Source organism: Manis javanica, chromosome 6 (genome assembly GCF_040802235.1).
Source record: "Manis javanica isolate MJ-LG chromosome 6, MJ_LKY, whole genome shotgun sequence".
Taxonomy (NCBI): Eukaryota; Metazoa; Chordata; class Mammalia; order Pholidota; family Manidae; genus Manis; species Manis javanica.
The window spans coordinates 147944232-147954219 of record NC_133161.1 but is presented as its reverse complement, the minus strand read 5'-3'; the positions used below and the strand labels follow the sequence as shown (position 1 = coordinate 147954219).

The 9988-nt window shown below is 55.9% G+C and overlaps 1 long non-coding RNA gene across 1 annotated transcript; it reads left to right on the top strand.

The window, feature by feature from the left end:
- The first annotated feature begins 1801 nt into the window (after positions 1-1801).
- LOC118967376 (uncharacterized) lies at positions 1802-6022 on the top strand. The gene is made up of 4 exons (XR_005054352.2): positions 1802-2218; positions 2822-2955; positions 4290-4466; positions 5752-6022. It is a non-coding gene; the product is annotated as an uncharacterized lncRNA (long non-coding RNA).
- The last annotated feature ends 3966 nt before the right edge of the window (positions 6023-9988 follow it).

Below are 9988 nucleotides of genomic sequence, written 5' to 3'. Positions count from 1 at the left end.
GAGCTGGCCCGCTGATCACAGCCCCCAGCAGGAGCTGGCTGGGGGGGCCCTGCTCCCCGCCGGGCGCCTTCCCTACGCTGCTGCCATAAAAGTCCCCGAGCAGCCTGCCTGCCTGGGGGTGGCGGCTACCCCGTTCAGCTGATGCATTGTCTTACTGTTTCTGTTTTTACTTTTTTAAAAAAGATAAGCTGGCTTTTGAATGGAGGGCTGAAAAATGGCAAGAAGAAAGCACATACAAATGGAGTCAGAAAACATTAATTTAAAGCTGACTTTCATCACTTATTTGCTGGGCAGTCATGCAAACATTATGTGACCTCTCTGAGTCTGTGGAATGGGAGCGATAACAAAACCCACCTCTCTGGGGTCAGGTGAGACAGCGTGTGAGGAAGGCTTTCTTAACTGCAACGCAGTAAATAAATGTGCATTATTCTTGCAGATCCATGAATTTTGGACCTTAACATGCAGTAAACTTGCTGGTTGACTTTAGATAAATCCCTTAACCTCTCCAAGTCACTTTCCTTATCTATAAAACAAGACTAATAATACACATCCTGTCTTAGAGAGTTGCTGCAAGGATGAACAAAGATTAAAGACGTGGAATCACCTGGAAAACTATCATGAGCTCTTCACCTGTAAGGTAGCAGTGTCACTTAAAGCAGGCTTGCAAAGAGGAATCGGAGACCCAGAGGTTCTGGACACTTTGCCGGCCCATCCTCCTAGGCCATGTGTGGAAGGGGGGCCAGGAGCAGCGGAGATGCGAGCCGTGGGGAGGGGCTACAGGCAGCGCAGGGTCCGCACATTTCAGCGAAGTTTGTGGGGCACTTGTCATGTTCCAGATATCCCAGGCACGGCACCACGAACTTCACGTACGTGATCTCAGTACTCCTCGTGGCCACAGGAGGAGGTTCGCTCAGGATCCCCTCTCCATAGATGAGAAGCTGAGGCTCAGGGAGATCAAGGGCCACACGGGGTTAGTGGCAGAGCTGGAACTGTAAGCTCGTTCTGATCCCAAAGCCGAGGTGCCGGCATTCCCTGAGCGCCTGCCGTGTACAAGGCGTGTTGTGGTGCCTCCCGCGCACAGGCCCCTCTAGCCTCACCTCGGGTACAGGTCTTTCAGGGACCCTATATTATACATGGGAGAACCGACGCACAGAGCTTTTCCAAGACTTCACAACGTATTATGTTAACCTCAAGTTAGGGACATCTCTAAGGTCCAAAAAGCCCATCAGGGAGGGACAGAAGCCAGAGACGCTGATGGCTCAGATTCTTTACCCCAGACTGGAAACAGCTCCTTGCTCAGGACCTGACACCACAGCTGGGCTCCACCTCTGCCCCGCGCAGGAAGGGGTTTGTGTTTAACAAAGAGCCACCGTTCGTGGAAATTGTTTTTTCTGGTCGTATCACTAATACTACTACTCACTTGTGAGTGATGAGTAGAGTTAACAAAATATTTTCTTACTCATTATCTCACTGTATTGGAAAATGGTCCCACGGACCCTTCGTTGAGAGGGCTGCAGGCTAGGATGGAATTGGCTCAGCTACCGGGGGCTCACTTGGTGCCTGGCTATGTTCTGTGTCCTGTGATCACCCGCAGCGGTCCTGCGATACAGCTGGGAAAGCGGGGCTCAGAGAGACTCACTGGCCCAAGGTCACATGACTAGCAAGAAGCAAAGCTGGGATGCAAACCCACCCACGCGTTTCCCACTAAGCCCTGAGATGCACAACCGAAAGCACCCTGAGAGCTCTGAGTCATCACCCCAGGAGGGAGGGATGACAGCCTGCCCGCGAAGCACCAGGGATGGGCTGGTGCCAAATGCCAGGGGGTGCTCCTCAGCAGAGCACACGTCACTCTCTGCAGAGACGCCACAGATCCCTGCTACTGCCCCTGGGGCAGTGTCCCCTCCTGCAATGTGTGTGTGTGTGCCTTGCACACACCCCACATGCATGCACACCCCACATACCCCACACGCGTGTGCGCACCCCACACGTGTGCGCACACACCTGCTCTTCTAGAGCTCAGAGAGAATCCACCCCACCTGACGCCCGCTCGCTGCCTCCCTGCTGTCACCACCAGAAGCCATCCATCAGCAGCTCAGCCCCCATCGCCCCTGACAGCCGGGCAGCAGTCCTCACTCCCCTCCGAGGGGCCCGTCTCTCTCAATGGGCTCTGCTGGACAGACACAGAAAGTGAAGTCCACAGCGAGCACTACCCGGCTCGGTAAGTCCCACTTCCTAAGGAAAACATTTCTTAATGCAGAAAGGAGCACCACGGGGGAGCACTTCCCAGAAGAAACTCACCCTGTCCTTGGCCAGCAGCTGCACAAACCTCTCTTGCCTGTCATCAAGGACACTCTCAGCCCTACAACTGGCCAGGCAGCTTGAACAAAAGCTATGCATTCGGGGTCTGGAGAGCTGGGTTTAAGTCCCCACTTTGCTGCGAGGTGTACTTCATCCTCTGGGCTTCTTTGCTCTCCTCTGCAGAATCAAGAGGTCGCAGGAAAAGCCTGTTTGGGCTGTAAGAGTCTATTTAGACCAAAGCAGTTTATTTCCCACCACCCTGCATGGCGTGCAGAACAGAGGTCAGCGGGTCTGGAAAAGTCCAGCCCCTCCCTGGAAGCTGGAGGACGAGGCTTCAGATTCTGCAACTCCCGCCTGCCAGCTCTGTGAGGGATGTCAGACAACTGCCAGTCTGGCTCGGGATAAATCCAGGGCCGGGCAACGTGGCCGGAACAGAAAGGGAGTTCTGAAACGGCGTGCTGGCTGGAGGGACGAGCGAATGAAGGAGTGTCTTTGGCTTTCCACCCCCCTCCGTTATCTGCAGGTCCAGCCCAAGGCCACCACCTGCCTGCATCCACTCCATGCCCGCCTGGCCCAGGCCTGCACCTGGATGACGGTTTGCCCTCAGTGCTGCTGCCTGGCCTTGCCCACACCCTGATGGATGGTGCCCTCTGTGCAGTGAGTGACCCTTTATCTGACAGGTTACCAGCTATGGAGAGAGGCAGTTAAAACAGACACAGTAATAAGAGGGCGGGGGTATATATTTGGCTACGGATGCACAGTGAATTACTTTAATTTGCAAGGAAAACTCTTCTGGTCTAAAGAATTTGATTGTTGCCAGAGAGAAGGATCCATCCAGAAGACGAGCCCCTACCCCTCAGGGGAGCTCAGTGGGAGAAGGGCTCCGGATGCAAACACTTGGTTCACTCCCTGAATCGGCATACTAGGGCAGCACCCGTACAGCTGCCTGGGTGTCCGTATCCTCCAAGGCCACGCGCGTGGCAGCGGTGGGGCAGCTTCCCAAGCGGCCCCTGCAGCCCTCATAGGAAGAGAAGCCCCAGCTGCTGCCGCCAAACGCTTCTGCAGAAGCTGCCCAAGGGGCAGAAGCGAGCCTGGGGGCCTCCACCCCGGGGCGCTGGAGGATGCCTGGGATTTAAATCCTGCGCGTGGCTCTCAGAGTGTAGCCCCTTCCGCTCTTTAGCGGGATAAGTCCAGTGTCTCTGAGGACTCGGCTAAGACGCCGCCTCCCCTGGGAGCTCCCCTGGAGGCCAAAACTCTGTAAGGAACCAGAGCACTTGTCCTGCTGGGCGTCCGGAGGCAGCTTGCGGGGAAGCATGCCCGGAGTCCAGGTACCTGGGTTCAGATCCTGCTGGGAGTAACAGGGGCGGGTCACAGAGGACTGTTCTCATCTCTAAAATGGGCTGACAGCCTATTCCTCACATATTTGATCATGAGGATCAGGGAGAGCTTTCACGAGAGCAGGCCGAGCAGCGCCGGACGCACGCTAAGGACAGGTCGCCACCGCCGTCCTGCTGCGCTCGTTCCCTGTCGGGGGCCCTGCAGCACCGGCCAGTTCTGAGAAGGCAGGCGGCTCCTTCTCGTAGCCCTGCAAACACTTGCTCCGCCTGCATCAGACTCTGTCCGCCAGGCTTCGGAAGCCCACACCTTGCAGGCGAGCAGGGGGTCCCTTAGCACAGCCCCCCTCCCTGGGAGAGCCGGCTCCTCCCTCCGGCGCAGGTCACGTCTGACGCAGGAAAGCAAAGTAGGAGGGGAAAGAGGAAGGACAAACATCCGCGCTAATGGCTGGGAGATCCCAGTCTCCCTGGGTGGATGGGCGCCTCCAGGGAGGGAGGCTGGGGCATCGGCCCCTCTGGTGTGAAGCCCATGAGGCACTGGTGACATTAAACGCCCATCAGCCCACAGGAACCCACCCCCTGAAGCGTCTGATTGCTTAAGCATCTCTTCGCAAAATGTTTATTTTATTTATTTTTCCCCCGTGAATGTTTAATCAGGTACCCTGACGAGGCGCACAGCAGCCGTCTCCGGAGAGCGGCCCAGGCGGTGTGACCATGTTGTGCTTCCCGGCGGGTGGCAGAGAGAGGCCATGGCCCCAGCCGGTGCCACCGGGTGCCCCACCCACTCAGTGCGCCACGCCCAGCATGTCCACTGCCCTGGCTGGACAGGCTCAGGTGTGGCCACGTGGAGCCCCTGCGCCCCAGGCTGGTGGTGACCAGGGGGCCTCTTGTTCCCTGAATCTGCCGCCTGCACACAGAGTGGAGGCAGAGGGTCGCTCAGCCACCCAGGAAAACCCCCTTCTTGAACCATTCAGCCTCTCCGGCTCCTCCTCCTGAGAATCCTGCAGGGCCTGTCAACCCCTCCCGCCCTGGCTTCCCTTTCGAAGGCCTGTCCCTAGGAGGGGTGGGACTCCCTGCTGAAGGGGGCAGCCAGACTCCCTCTTTCCCCAACCCCCCTGCTCGGGGCAGCCGCAGGACCCCACTGCCGCCCTCATCCCCAGCCTCCGGGATTATGAGGAAAGCGTCACCTTGGGATTAAGCTTCAGTCTGATTCTCATCAAACACTCTGGTCACTGAGTATTTGCTTAACACCAGACCTTTCAGGCCCCGTCAAAGTTAACAAGGCCTGACAGATTTGGGATTAAACAGAGAAACCCAGACAAATCCAGACTTTCACAGGGGCCTCCAGCGATGGCGGCAGGACAAGCGGGAGTCTCAAAAGCTGGAGACCCTCACGTTAGCTCCTTCCTTGGGCGAGTGTGGCAGAGGCTCTGTGTCCCAGCCTGGCTCCCCACCCCTCTGCCCAGTTGCCCCTCGATGGTGTCTGACTCTTTCACTCTGAGTGGGGGAGCTCAGCCCAGGCGTTCAATGCCATGTTGACCCAGGAGCAGGAGGATGTGGGCAGCTCTGGGGTGGGGCAGTGGGGCCAGAATGGGAAGGCCCCTCTCCTCCGAGCTCCTGCCCAGTCGGACCCCACCTCGGCCCTGTGCTGCGCTCAGAGCTGCTCTAGCTGCGCGAGGCTGCCCTGGGGGGTGGGTCTTGGTTGCATCCCCAGATCTTGTCCCTCCCCTTGTAGATGCCCACCATTGCCACCCAGATTCCCAGCTCTCCACCCAGCCAGACCCAGAATGGCAGCCATGCCAAGCTCTGGGCAGCGGACCCAGCACAGCCTTGCCTATTGATTCCAACACTCATTTTGTTACACGCATAACTGAAGAGACGGGATAAGAATGCAGAAAGCCTGGGGGCTGCAAAGAGGGCTTCAGACCAGCTCCCTGGCTGTGGGGCTCTGGGCTCACTCAGAACTGTTTCCTCATCTGCAGCACAGGAGCTGAGAGCAATGACCTTCCCGGGAGCCGGGGAGCTGGGGGCTGGGTGCCGTCTCCCAGGGCAATGCTTGGGAAAGCCGTGCAGAGAAGAAAGATACTAACAGCATCTCCACTTCCTGCTTCCTCGGTAGGGTTTCCAGAGATGCACATGCAGCAGCTTCTACTTCCCGGCTCCTAACAGGCGCAAGGAGGGTGCAGATCACACCGAGGCGCCCAGAAGGGCAGGAACCGCTGCACTGCCCTGAGGCCTGCTGCCTGGTTCCTCGCAGGCGCCCTGCCCGGCCTGTCCTGGGCCTGCCTGGCTGCTAACCTACCCGCCTCCAAGCGCCTGGCTTAGACTCCAACTGCACCTTTAGAAGCAAGGGAGATGGAGGCCGGGAGGCTGGGGAGACTTCACGTTAACTTTTATTACAGATACAAAGGAAAACAATGGCTGCATTTACTGAAAACTAATTTTTTGGAAATTACTTTCTCATTTGTTTTACCCTTCTTAATTAAAATTTACTTAGTGAAGAGAACACCCCATAAATTAACTCAAACGCAACAGCAAATGAATTAGCATTTGGTTACTAGACGTTACTCACCTGCCGGAACCGCCGCGTTCAGGCTGCTGGCTGCGTTCGGCAGTCGGGGCGGGGCGGGGCTGGCAGGGATGGCGGGTTCCTCAACTGTGACCGCCAGACAGGCCTTGCCCAGACCCCTCTGTCACCTGCCCTTCCGCACACTCAGGCCACTGCTGGAGCAAGGTCCTTCTGGGAGTGGGGTGCAGGCCAGCCTTCTCCATGCGGGGTGCACCCTCCCTCCCTGGAAACAAACGGGAAGAAAGGCATCACCAGGAGAGCACGGCTGTGTTGGAGGCTTGCCAGGAGGCTGCAAGATGGGCACAGGGACCCCAGGAGGCCCCTTCCAGCCACGGGGACCCTGGGTCTATGGAACACAGTTAAGAAAGACCAGTGCCAAGTCCGTCCTCTTCTTAAGTAATATGAGAGGTTCCCGTTGGACGTGAGGAAGAGCTTCCCTAAGGCGAGCACTGGAAGGCAGAAAGGGGAGTTAATACAGGAAACAAGCTGGATTAGACTGTTTCTGCTGACAAGCCACTCTTATTTCTTGCAAAAGGGGATAAGAGGCTTAGAGCAAGGTGGTTAAGGACCCAGGCAGTCTGCTTGGATTGGAACCCCAGCTCATCTTGTTGCTGTGTGACCTTGGACAAGTTACTTAACCTCTCTCAATCTTAGTTTCCTGGGATAATAGTAATTCCTACCTTCCAGGGTTGCTGGGAAGAATAAATGAGGCTGAGAATGGGTCCCAGCAGACAGTGAGGGCTGGGGAAGCACCGGCAACAGCTGTGAGGGCGGCTGGGTGTGCAGCTCTGGGGCCACATGCTTGGCCTCGAAGCAAAACCTAGCCCCTCACCAGTAACCAGACTTGTCTGTGCCTCTGCCTCCTCATCTGCATATGGCACCCAAAGGTTCACGTTTTGAAGAGTAAATGATTTCATATACACAGAGTGCTTAGAATAATAGAATAGTGTCTGGCACGTAATAAATATTCAATAAATGGTTGACGAAGGTGACGGTGACATTGGTGGTGGTGGTGACGGTGGCGATCATTTCATCAGCACCCTTTTTCACACCGTGACCAAGTCAGGCACGCAGAACCAGAAGCTCACATGGGGGCCAGCCCCCCTCAGCCCTCCGAGGGGAGCCAGGCTGCCTGTGCAGAGGGGGGCTCTTCTGCAGAAAGCCTTGCCACAATGCACCACACCCTGCAGCTGAACCAACAGGTCAACCCGGCCTGGCCAGCTGACAGCAGCTACACGCCTCTAGCGCAGCCTGACTCCCTTCTAGCTGTGCCTCGCGGCGGCCCCATGGACAATCCCCCTGACTGACCAGCCAGAGGGGCAGCCTGAGTCGGGTGCTCACTGGTGAGCGGTGATGCAGGCGGGCTTCTCTAACATAGCTGCGCTCCTGCAGATGAGGGCTCTCGGGGGAGGAAGGTGGACATGGCAGGGACCTGTGGCTGTGACCAGAAGGGCTGTTACAAGAGGCTTCTGACCCGCCTGCCTTGTCCCTCCACCCGCCCTGCTCCTCCATCCCCCAGGGGAGAAGCCCTCCAGACGTGCTCTACAGGCTCTTCCAGCAGCCAGGCACAAAGGCCAGGGCTGGGCAGCTGGAGAGGTGGCAGAGCCCTCTCTCCAGGCAGGCTGTCCCCTCTCCAGCAGCCCAAGACTTCTAGGGACAGAGCCAGAGGCCAGTGGCAAGAAGCAGCTTTGCTGGGCACCATGTTAAAAGCGGGTCGTGAGGCAAAGCTGAGCTGGTTCGAATCCCAGCTCCACCCACGAACCATCTACACAGCCCAGAGCAAAACAATGAAAGCCTCTGTGCTTCAGTTTTCCCAACTGCAAAATAGGGATAATTCTTACTTAATTCACAGAATTTTTGAAAGAATTATGGGAATTAATACAAAGTGCTTATTTAACCCAATATTTGGAATAGAAGCCGCATTATGTAAACATCTGATATTATTATTACTAAATAATAATTTGTTCCATAAAACACATGCCATCCATTCACTCACTGCATTTTTATGGAGCACATTTTATGTGGAAGACATTACATTTGGTGCTGGGAGCATGAGAACAAGTTAGAAATGCAGCCCTGGTATCCAGCAAGGGGTGCCTATGATGCAGGGAGGTGCATCTGCACTTAGGCAGGCAAACGGAGGAGTCCTTCTAGTTTCGCATTGCCTGTCATTTGCTTCATTCAACAAAATATTTATGAAGCATCTACGATGTGCCTGATACTGTGAGAGGCACAGGACTGTATCAGGCCCACAGAAGTAGTTCCTCCCACCAGAGCAAACAGTCTAATAAGAATGAAGCCAGTTATACAGTCTGTAGCAGATTCTACTACTGCCTACCCAGTATGCATCACCTGTCTCCACCTGCCAGAGCCCACAGGTGATGCCTACATCCCTCCTGTGAACCCTGGAGCCTGATTGGTCCGGGAATGGGTGCACGAACCAGTACCTACAGGCCAAAATGTGAGAGGAAGGTGCTGGATGGTCTGGGAACAGCCCCCACCTCTTCCCCATGAATGAGCTACAGGTAGAGAGTGTCTCCTTCCTTAGAACAGGACTGTGTCCGCAGGTGACGTCTGGATCTGCTAAGCCATCTCAGACCAGGCTGAAGATAAAGCTGATATTTGGGACAGCAGAACAGAGAGACACAAAGGACCTGGGCACTGCGGACAGCCAGAGCCCCTGAGCCCACCCACCCTGAAGCCTGATCTCCCTTTGAGCCTCCTGTTACAGGAGATAACACATCTCTCTGGTGCTGAGTCAGTCGGAGGCGGGATTTCTATTCTCTGTTGCTATAGCATCCTGGGGAATCACAGGCTGGTAGCAATACATATCACTATTAATAGTTAACATTAGAAAGTGCCCGACATTTCACAATACACTTACATGTTTATTATTTTACTTGATCTTTAAACAAACGCCATTGGAAAGGTCTTCTTTTCATCGTCATTTCACAGCCGCTGAAGCGAAGGCTCAGGTGGTTCGGTGACTTGCACGCGGTCGTTTGGTTGGAAGGAGAGGATCTGCTCCCCGCCCCCCAACTTGAGCTGCTCGGCTCTGCTTTCTGTGTTCTCACCCTTTGATCTGACAGGCTGCGGCTATCCCAGCATTTTTTGGGAGGCCTTTCCTGGAATGGACAGTAACCGATTTTAATAAATAACAAACAGCCCAGAAAGGGGCTTCCTGCTGCTTGCAGAGGAGCCCAGACATGCTGGCTTGAGCCACGAGGGGTTTCTTCCCAAACGTCTTCACCAGATCTCATCAGAAACGTGAGCTTTGGGAGCTGTCAAGAAGGCAGACAGACTGGACCTCACTCTCTTGGGCGAGGACCTCCATGACCGCCCCAGTGGAGAGACGGAGTCGAGTCCACGGACACCAGCAGGCCATTGAAGAAGAGGGACGGTCGGCTGTTGTTCTTAGTATGGACACTTCTTTATCTCCCACCGCAGTTCCAGAAGGACTGGGGAGCTCAGGAAAGGGGCGCCATAAAGTGAGAAAGAGGGGGCCGCAGGAAAGGCCAATCAGTAAGCACTGGCTCAGAGAGGAGCAGCGGCCAGAGTGGGGCCAGTCCTCAGGGGGCGGGTCTCGGGGCAGTCACTGACCAGGTCAGGACTGGACGAGAGGTGGACCAACAGGGGTTTGGGGTCACAGAGGGGCAGGTCAACAGAGCGAAGACCAAGGGGGCGCTCAGCGAAACGGCCAGAACCTGAAAGCCGGTCTGATGACAGGGACTCCTCAGAGGGTGAGAGGCAGGTGCCCGGGCAGAGCAGAGCTCAGACCAGATGCTGT